This window comes from Dryas octopetala, chromosome 2, assembly GCF_963921425.1.
Source record: "Dryas octopetala chromosome 2, drDryOcto1.1, whole genome shotgun sequence".
Classification (NCBI taxonomy): Eukaryota; Viridiplantae; Streptophyta; class Magnoliopsida; order Rosales; family Rosaceae; genus Dryas; species Dryas octopetala.
This window is the reverse complement of record NC_141367.1, coordinates 14,378,742-14,389,338: the sequence shown is the minus strand read 5'-3', so window position 1 is coordinate 14,389,338 and position 10,597 is coordinate 14,378,742. Positions and strand designations below refer to the sequence as shown.

Genomic DNA, 10,597 nt, shown 5'->3' with positions numbered 1-10,597 from the left:
TCTCTGGATATCTGGTCTCAGCATCTTGCAGGGCCTTGCTGGTATAGTACACCGGGTGCTCAACCCTATCCTCAAGTCGAATGAGGACTGAGCTGGTGGCTGTCAGGGAAACGGACAAGTAGAGGAGTAGCTCTTCCCCTGGCTCGGGTTTAGAAAGTAGAGGTGATTTGCCCATGTACTCTTTTAGATCTTGGAAGGCCTTCTCACATTCCGGAGTCCAGTCAATGTATTTTGTCCGAGCCTTAAGGGTTTTGAAGAATGGGGCGCAACGGTCGGTGGCCTTGGATATGAATCGTGTCAAGGCGGCGACCATGCCCGTTAGGCTCTGCACTTCCTTCTGAGTCCTGGGAGATTGCATATCGATCAAGGCTTTGATTTTTTCAGGGTTGGCCTCGATCCCTCTTTGGCTGACCATGAAGCCAAGGAATTTTCCCGAAAATACGCCGAACGTGCACTTGGCAGGGTTCAGGCGCATTTGGTACTTCTTGAGCACAGAAAACATCTCAGAAAGTTTGTGGATGTGGTCCTCCGCCCGGACACTCTTGACAAGCATGTCGTCCACATAGACCTCCATGGACTTACCAATGTATTCTGAAAAAATGGAGTTGACCAAACGCTGGTAGGTGGCCCCGGCATTTTTGAGTCCGAAAGGCATGACTTTGTAACAATATAGGCCCCTGTCAGTAATGAAGGCCGTATTGTCCTGGTCGGAGCTGTGCATAAGGATTTGGTTATAGCCGGAGTAGGCGTCCATGAAGCTAAGGAGTGCATGGCCTGCTGTGGCATCAACCGTTGGTCAATTCGAGGAAGAGGAAAACTATCCTTGGGGCAGGCCTTGTTGAGGTCAGTGAAGTCGACGCACATCCGCCACTTGCCATTTGATTTTTTGACCATCACAACATTGGCCAGCCAATCCGGGTAGGAAACCTCGCGGATGAAACCAATTTTCTGTAACTTGTCGACTTCTTCCTTCATAGCAGCATAGATTTCGGGCTTGTACTGCCTGCGTTTTTGGCGAACGGGGCGGTGCCGCGGATTAAGACTTAGGCGATGGGAGATCACCTCCGGAGAGATCCCAGGCATGTCATCATAGGACCAGGCAAAGACTTCAGCATTGGCACGAAGGAAGTTGATGAGGTCGTCTCGGAGGGCAATACTGAGCTGGGTTCCGACCCGTACCTTGCGGTCCGGGTAGGCAGGTGAGATGAGAACTTCTTCCACATGACTATCATCTGGTTGGGCGATAGCTCTGAAAGATGAATCACGAGGATCTTCGGGAGGATCCAGGGTAGGGCAGGTGGGGGAGACAGAAACAGCCATAGAGGGCATGGCCTCTTTCTTTTTCTTGACGGAAGTCGTATAGCAGGACCTGGCTGACACCTGGTTGCCTTTGACTACCCCCGTGCCACATGGGGTCGGGAACTTGATCAAAAGCAAGTGAGTGGAAATCATAACCTTCAGTTGGTTAAGGGCTGGTCGTCCCAGGATGACGTTGTACGCTGTGGGGCAGTCGACCACCAAAAACTGAGTGGTTGTGGTAGCGGACGAAGGATACCTCCCAAGGGTGAGTGGAAGGTAGATCCCGCCAAGAGGGGTGACCATATCGCCCGAAAAGCTAAGTAGAGGAGCGACCGACCGGTCAAGCCTCTCATGGTCAATCCCAAGAGCTGTGAAGGCAGAGGCGAAGAGGATGTTGACGGAGCTACCACAATCGACGAGGATCCGAGCCACATCGAAATTAGCTATGGTGGCCTCAATGACCAAAGGGTCATCGTGTGGAAAGAGTAAATCACGTTCCTCTTCCTCAGCAAAAGAAATGGGCGACCACCCGAGCTTAGGAGTCTTTTTGCCACGGTGGAGGTCTACAGCCATAACGCCGGAGCATTGTTGAGCACTGCGGGTGTATTCCTTCCTAGCCCTGTTGGAGTTGCCAGCGAGGGTCGGGCCCCCACAGATGGTATTAACCCGCCCCCGTCGTTGTCCTTCGGTCTTGGCCTTCTCGGTGGCCTCCTTGTCTATAAAACCATCCAACTTTCCTTCTTGTACCAAAGTTTCTATTGCCTCCTTAAAGGCTCTGCATGCCTCGGTGTCATGGCCATGGTCATTATGATAAAGGCAAAAGAAGTTCTTGTTGGCCCAGTACCGTGTTTGTGGTGGGCGGGGTGGGAGCTTGGGGAGTATGTCCTTGATCTGAGGATACAATTCTGTATAAGTAACAGTGAGAATTGTATAGACTTTGAACCTGGAGGCGTAGGATGTCTGATAAGTTTCTTCCCTTCGTTGTCCTCCACCTCTACCATCACCAAGTTGTTTCTTGGTGAACTTATTGAACTTTTTCCCGGACCCCCCATATTGGTTACTCGAGTAGGGCTTGAGCTGGGGTGGCACTATGATGGCCTGGTCGGTACTTGGGCGATCCATGGTGGGCGGCTTCTTCCCATATGTTTTGAATTCAGCAGTAGCATAGGCAATGGCCTCTTACATGAGTTCTTTGTAGGTGCGCGGATTGCGGCGGTTGAGTTCAAACAAGAAGTCCCCCTCTAGGAGACCACCCTTGAAGGCAGCGAAGGCTACCTTCTCATCACAGTCGCGACACCGAGATCGTTCTAGCTGAAATCGAGTAATGTATTCCCGGAGGGATTCCCTGCTGCCCTGGCGGACCCGCGTCAGGTCATCCGTGGTGTAAATTCTATTGGTTTGGATGATATACTGGCCCAGGAAGAGCTCTCGGAGCTCGCTGAAACAATCAACTGAGCCTGGAGGAAGTTGGTAGAACCAGTCCCTTGCACTGCCAGAGAGGGTAGAAGGGAAGATTCGACACTTGGTAACGTCATCAGCACCTTTGGACTCCAGGGCTGACCTGAAACTCATGAGGTGGTCATATGGGTCTTCCTTCCCTGTGTACGGAGTTATTTTGGGAGGTCGGACGTCGCCGACCGGGGGAGTAGACAGGATGCGAGCTGTGAAAGGTCCAGGTAACTCCCTTATTTCCAAAGATGGGTGCCCACCACGACTTCCCCCTCCACTCTCCTCAGGCGTTCGCTGATGTCCATGAGGAGTTGTTGGAGTTGGTCTGGTGGAAGGGATCCGCTGTTACCGGAGTCAGCGACTTGCTCACTTGTGAAAGTGTCATCTTCTGCGCGGCGCCCAGCCGAGAAAACCTGCTCTTATCCCCGTCGTCGCTTGGGACGAGGAGCCTGTTCTTCCTCCAAGTCTTGGGAACGTGGGTTGGATTCACCCCGGTTCGTCCACTGCTCTTCTCGCCGAGAGCGGTTGTCGTCGAGCAGATGACGACAGTCCCGATAAATGTGGAACTCTTCAGAGCGGGTAGGATGCTCGCCAGATCGAGCCCGGCTGACCGGGTGGACAAGTCTCTTTTGGAAACCTGGGGGTGGATGGCTACCTTGCCCTACATCCAATTGGCGCGGAACATTTTGGTCCCTTCGGGGGGGGGTCCCTCCTCTCACCACTCCGGAGAGTGGTGTGTTCGTCCCTGTCATGGGGGTTCCTCCTCTCACCACTCCGGGGAGTGGTATGTTCTTCCCTGTCGCGGAAGAGTCGCTCATAAAGCTGTGTTGCACCTTTTTGGAGGTCGAGCTGCTCCTGGGTTCGTTGGAGCTGAGCCTCCAATCGCTGGATGTACTCCTCCTGATCAGATTCGGCAGTCTTCTTGCCTCGCTTGTCAACCAGCGGGGTGTTGTCGACTTGGTCGAGGATAGGACCTCCGTCAGACATTGTGAGGGTCGGAAGCTCGGAAGCTCGGGAGCTCGGAAGCTCGGAAGGTTTTTTTGCACCTCAACTGAGGGTAGAGAATTCAATGGGGAAAAGTTGTAAGTTTCCCACAGACGGCGCCAAACTGTTGATGCTCAAAAATGGTAAAGCAGTCAACGTCGAGTCGAACCACGTAGGCCCGTTGACCCACCACTGAGTGGATGACACGTCGAAGTGGGGCAGGAACGGGTAGCTGGGTCCGACTGGTGAGGAATGAGAGAGAATGATATCCAAAGCACCCTGCGCAAGTACACAAAAATGAGCGGGAAGGGCACCGGTGTGGTGCCGGCCAAAGCTCCTCCGACGCTCAAGTCAGTGTTCAGAGAGATCTGAGAGCAGAGTGAGTGAATAGTATAATAATGATTTCAGTTGTCCTTTTGTGACAAGAAGGTACCTCTTTTATAGTACCTTTGGAAGAGTGTCAACCAATCCGGTGACGACACGTGTCCTTTGTGGTGACTTGCACTGTAGGAGCGCCACGTGGCACCGGTCTCGAGGATCCGAGTGAGTTGACACGGGTCGGGGGCCCGGGAGGCTTGAGCTTGCGAGGCCGGAGCCTAAGAGGCCGGGGCCCAGGGGGCCGGAGCCCATGAGGCCGGAGCCTAGTAGATCATGGGCTAGGAGCCCAGGAAGGGCTTAGTCTTTTGGGTCTAGGCCCAAACAGCATGGTGTTAGGCCTTGTGTGACTTGTCGTTATGCCGAGATGATTAGTCGTACGAACAGTTTTGCTTCTGGATACTAGCGCGACTCACCATATGACAAGCAACGATGGTGCTTTACAAGAGCCTACTCCCTACAATGGTAATAATGTTATTCTTCTTGGTAATGGTGATGCTTTACCAAAACTGGTACAATTCCTCTTTCTCTTGGTTCCTCCACTTTCTCCTTAAAGAACGTTTCCCATGTTCCTTCCTTTCGTAAAAACTTGATAATTTCGTTAAATTATCCTTTGATCCTTATGGTTTCACTATAATGACTTGTATTCTGGTTTCCCTTAATTCCAGGGCCCATGTAGGTATGGACTATATCCAATTTCTCTAGTCTCGCCGCAAGCTTTAGTTGTTGCTTCCTCCGACTTGTGGCATTCCCATTTAGGTCATCCATCTCATAATGTTCTTGTTCGTTTGCCTTTAGGTTGTTATAGGCGTAGCTCTTCTCAAAGTTTTTGTAAATCTTGTGCGCTAGGCAAATCGCACAGATTATCTTTTGATTCTAATAATATTTCGGCATCATTCCCTTTTTATTTAATACATTTGAATGTGTGGATGTCTTCTTGTTCCTTTATTTTAAGTTTTCGTTACTATGTACTTTTTACGAATGATTATAGTAGATTATCCTGGCTTTATCCCATGCAACATAAACATGAGGTTTTTGATAAATTTAAAGACCTTTATTCTATGGTGCGTAATATTTTTAAATCTTCCATTAAATTCTTTCAGAGTAATGGGAGCATTGAGTATGTTAATAACAATTTTTGTAATTTTTGTCTCTCTAATGGGTTACAAGAGCCTACTCCCAACAAAATGGGTTAGCTGAGCACGAGCATCGCCACTTTGCCACTATTTCTCGTATTCTTTTGGAAGCGTCAAGTGCTCCTCTTGCTCTTCGGGTCGAAGCGGTTCTAAAAAATGTGTTTTTGTTTTTGTAGGGTATAGTCTTCAACACTATTGAGCACATCATTATTAATATCTATTTTATCTCCAAAACTTACATTTTAAGTCATTATTCTTAGTATTTTAACTAATTTATTATTATTTCTAATTATTTAGTTAAATATTGGGCAATATTAGTTTTTATCCTATTTATTAGATTTATTAGTTTTATTTAGTTTAAATTAATTTATGAGTTTTTATTTTTAGTTATGTAGGATGTTAAAATTAAAAGCCCAAAACAAAATAAAAGAGAGACGAAAATAAAGAGAAAAAGGCCCAAAGAAAATCAGCCCAAGCCCAAAGCAAAATAAAAGAAAAGAGAAGATGAAGAAGCCCAACAGTCAGCCCAGGCCCGAAAGCCGAAGAGTCACAAACAAGGCCCAAGTCGGTAGGGGTGGGCGGTGGTCGGCTTATGGCTCAACTCGCCACCCCCTGCACAGCCATCAGTTGGAGCGGGCCGGCGATCAGAGCAGTCGAGGATTGGTTAAGCCGTTGCCACTCTCTTTCTCTCATCGGAAAAAATGGCAGCCAGCAGCCGTTGCCACACACACTCTCTCTCTCGCTTGGTCTCTCTATCTTTCTATCTCGCCGGAAAAAATGGCACTCCAATCACTCTCTCTCACCTTGGTTTGTCATTCATTCTCTCTCTCTCTCTCTCTCTCTCTCTCTCTCTCTCTCTCTCTCTCTCTCTCTCTCTCTCGTCGGCTCGAGTGCCGACAATGGGTGGAGGACGGAACCCGAGCTCGAGACGGCGTCTATCAGGTTGGGTCGGCTTCGGGTTTTTTGGTCGACAGGGTCGGGTTGATGCCCACCCCTAGCCCACGGAAGTTAAAGAGCCACAGCAACTGGCCTGGCCCGCCTCACCTGGAAGTCGAACTATCACTGGGAAGCTTCCCATAAGCTTCCAGCGCCCCTCTCTCTTTCCATCACCTACGAGTTTTGCTTTTTAATCTCCCAACCAATTCGCACGCGCCAGGTGCAGCTCCAGCTGTTTCCAGCCTTGTTTTTGTGTTGTCTCCGGCTTTTCTCTCTCCTCTGCTGGCCTATTTAAACACTGTTTTGGCTTGGACTAACTATAGGCACTGGCATAGACTGGCTTGGCATGGATTAAGCTAGCTAAGAACTGCCTTTATGTTTGGTACAGTGCAGGCTAACAACCTGGATAATGAAAATAGTCATGTCCTATGTTTGGTGCAGTGCAGGACTAACAAGTTGGAAAATTAATTTTTGAAACAAAATCATAAATTCCCATATTTATTTATTTAGAATAAAAATGACATTTTTGTAAGAATAGATAAGAGATAAGTATTATTCTTATTCAAATTTTGTATGATCATCAGCTTGCCCCGACCAATTAATTTGAAATATCCAAGTCAATCACTTTGATATTTGGAAGTTAATAGGAAGCACACATATCTTTACATATTATGTCAATGGGCGGCTTTGCAAGTAATCAACTTTCCAAAATGTTGATTAGTGTCAAAACATTCATTGAGGTTTTGACTTTGAACTTAATTAATTATTGGCACCACCTATTGTAGAAATTAGAGCAATTTATGAAGAGCTAAAACTTTATGTATGACAAGCACACATACCCATCTCTGCCATTGCTAGAAGTGGATGTATATATATATTGCAGACACACACAAGTGGTATGTGTGTTCTCCAGAATTCCATTAATTAAACTTGTTCACACAGACAAGCTTAAGCTAGTTTGTCAATTGCCCAAAAGATACAAGCTTTAAAAAAAAAAAATTAAACAAGCAACAACAACAATTCCCAAAAGATACATATTTCATTCCTCATCAAAGTTTTCAACATATAATTTTCATAGAGGCACAATTCCTATATCATAGAGGCTATCCAACCCAAAAACAAAATCATAAATCCCCATATCATAGTGTCTATCCAATACAAAAACCAAATCAGAATTCTCATATCATCGAGTCTATCCAGCACAAAAATAAAATTAGTTCTTGGTCCACAACACAATGGAAACCATATAAGCACATCATCCTTAAGCATTGTTGCCTAGCAAATCTTGGACAAACACTTCTTTGACACTATCATCTAATGACTTGAACACTGAGATAGTTTGAGGTTTTTCTAAAATGAGAGTTAATGCCTTTATTTGATCCCTAGGTGACAGCCCCATATTCTTGAGTTCTAAGGCAATGTCAGAACGATTTTCATTACCTCGAAGTATGACCTCAGTGACCCTTTCCATTCTTTTTCCAGATTCTTCAAATAATTTTTGCAATGCAACAACTAAGGTTTCTGATCCATCACCTGAGGTTCCAGCAGCTCTTTTTCTCTTTCTTTGACTAATTTCAAATTGGCTACCATCTTTGGCCATAGGAGATGCAACATTCTCAGCTCCAATGTCATCAATCTCATTTTGGTCTTCCTCCTCCATCATGTCAATAGGAACTTCGGCTCCTTTTCCAGTAGCACGGTATTTTCCAAATATATTAGCAAGTCTATCATACAATGGATAAGACTTGTTTCTCCATGGTTTCGCATCATCATGGTACTATAATAAAATAAGAAAAACATTTGTTTAATTTCAAGGTCAATAATAATAATCAAAATAAAATAGATATGGAAAACATATACCTGCACATAAGTATTTCATGCATCATTACTGTCAACTTCAATGCACTTTTTTACATCATTCCATGCGAATCCACTTGTGTTCGACATGTCATAGATTGTACTATAATTTTTTTTTCCATTTCTTCAATTTGGACTCAATATGTGGATTCACCTTGATATTAGAGGTGGGACATACAAGTTCCAAAGCTTTCTCCATTTCTTTCAAGGTACCAGGTTTGAAACTACCTGTTTCACATCGGTGGCCTCGAGCAACAAAATCCTCAAGGATCGCTAACAAAGCTTCTTCTTCAAATGGCAACCATTTCTTCCTAGTGTTTTTCTTCACTTGTTCAGAAGTTTGAGTACTCTCACTTCCCATTCCTAAACATCCAAATATGCACCCAAAGTTAATGTAATAATTAAATCACAAATACCCACAATCTGCACTACAATACCAGCAACTCTCATTCATGACCAAATTATATGACAATGCAACACCAAAGTTAATTCAATTTGTATATCACAAAAGCAAATACAAACAAATACATTGTTAAAAAAATACAAACAATATCTAAAAAAACAAATACATTGTTAATCAAATACATGAGCAAATACAAACATAGGATACCATCCATAAGAAAATACATAAAAATGGTTATGGCTACCCATGCCTTTCCCTCCACTCATTATACATTTTTAAAGCCATGTCATTTCTCTTTGCAGTCCATTCGTCAGAGGATCCGACGGTACCAAGCATTTCACCTTCCATCACATTTTCTTCATCTTCAAGGTCATTTATTGCATGTTCCATTGGATCACTAGACATCTCCCTTCTAATAAAATTATGTAGAAGACAACAAGCGGTTATTATTCGACATTGGGTCTTTATTGGATAGAAAGACGGACTCCTAAGTATGGCCCACCTAGCTTTTATCAATCCAAAACAACGTTCAATTACATTCCTTGCCGATGAATGCTTCATGTTAAAAAACTCCTCATGATTGGAAGGTGTATGTCCATCTCTTCATTCGAATAAGTGATACCTTGTTCCTCTATATGGTGCAAAGAATCCTTTACTGTTTGTATAACCGCCATCTACAAGATAATAATATCCTCATAACCAAAATGATAACTCCTATTAGCATGTGTATGTATACATACAAAAACTAAACTACCTTATAGATTTGACAATAACTAATAGCCTTACCGGTGGGAACCTTTAACCCATTGGGCCTAGTTATCGCATCACGGAGAACTCTAGAGTCCGATGCGGAACCCTCCTAACCCGGTAACACAAATATGAATTGCTTGTCTCTTGAACACACACCCAACACATTTGTTGCAATTTCACCCTTCCTTGTTCGATATCTTGGCTTGTCAACTGCAGCTACCCGCACTTTTATGTAAGTTCCATCTAATGCTCCCAAGCAATTCTAGATAATAAAATGGTAAACTTTCATTACTTCATACAAAAGTAAGAGAATAACTAAGTTTGTAGGAATTAAAAAAAAAAAAAGAGAACATACCTTAAAAACTCTCCACCTATTATCTGTACTATTATCACGTACGGGATCTGGGACTTTCAATAGTCTACCTTGCAATCGCAAAACTCCTTGCAACACTGAATTAAAATACCTACTAACAGTCTCTCCTGACCAGAAAAATCTACCGACAATGGTACGATTCTTGACATGATGTGCAAGTACATGTAAGAACATACAAACTTGCTCCTCAATAGACACCACACCATCATTATTTACCCTCTCATCATGGCGAAGTAACTCACATAATAGACCAAATGTCCTTCTATCCATTCTAAGTTCGTTCACACATTCTATGTCACTATTCCCTATTATGCTATCTAGATAACGCAAACGAGTCTCATGTCTCACAAATGCACGATTATTCAATGATCGTCTTTCAATATGTCTCCGTTTTGAGTTTAGCATCATCAACACAAGAAGCGTGCAAGCACACATTATCTCTAAGTGCCAAAACTCCAATAATAAGATCAACAAAATCAATCTTCGATCCATATCTAAAAATTTATATACAAACAAAGATGATTTAGTTAAGATAAAAAAGAAAGAATTTTGTTAAGTGTAATGAAAGAACTATTGTGCATGATGATAATGGTAATGATAACTTAATATTAGGTATAATTCATGAAAGAACTAAAAACTCACTGCCATAACATGCAACTCGCTCTAAACTAAAGCCACATGACTACTAAAAAAAAAGAAGCTATCTCACACTAAGCAATCTTGTCATATATAGGTAACCTTCAGCATTCCATTAATAACATTAACACCAGTAGCAGGAAAACTAGAAAATGAATGCATATATATATATATATATATATACAAAATAGTGAATTAATTAGAGTTGTGTAGGAAACAATTCCAGCAATCACTTATCAGCAACGTACTGTACGCAACTGTAAATGCCTCAATGCCTCAATGACTCCATCACATTAATTTCGTTTACTTTCCTCACACAGAAATTAAATATGGACAAACCCATGATACCGAAATTAATACCTTGATGCAGAGAGTACTGAAAGCTTAAGAAATGTATGA

The 10,597-nt window shown here is 43.7% G+C and overlaps 1 pseudogene; it reads right to left on the bottom strand.

The window, feature by feature from the left end:
* Window positions 1–7,440: 7,440 nt before the first annotated feature.
* LOC147293311 (uncharacterized) lies at window positions 7,441–10,054 on the bottom strand (annotated as a pseudogene).
* Between the last annotated feature and the right edge of the window lie 543 nt (window positions 10,055–10,597).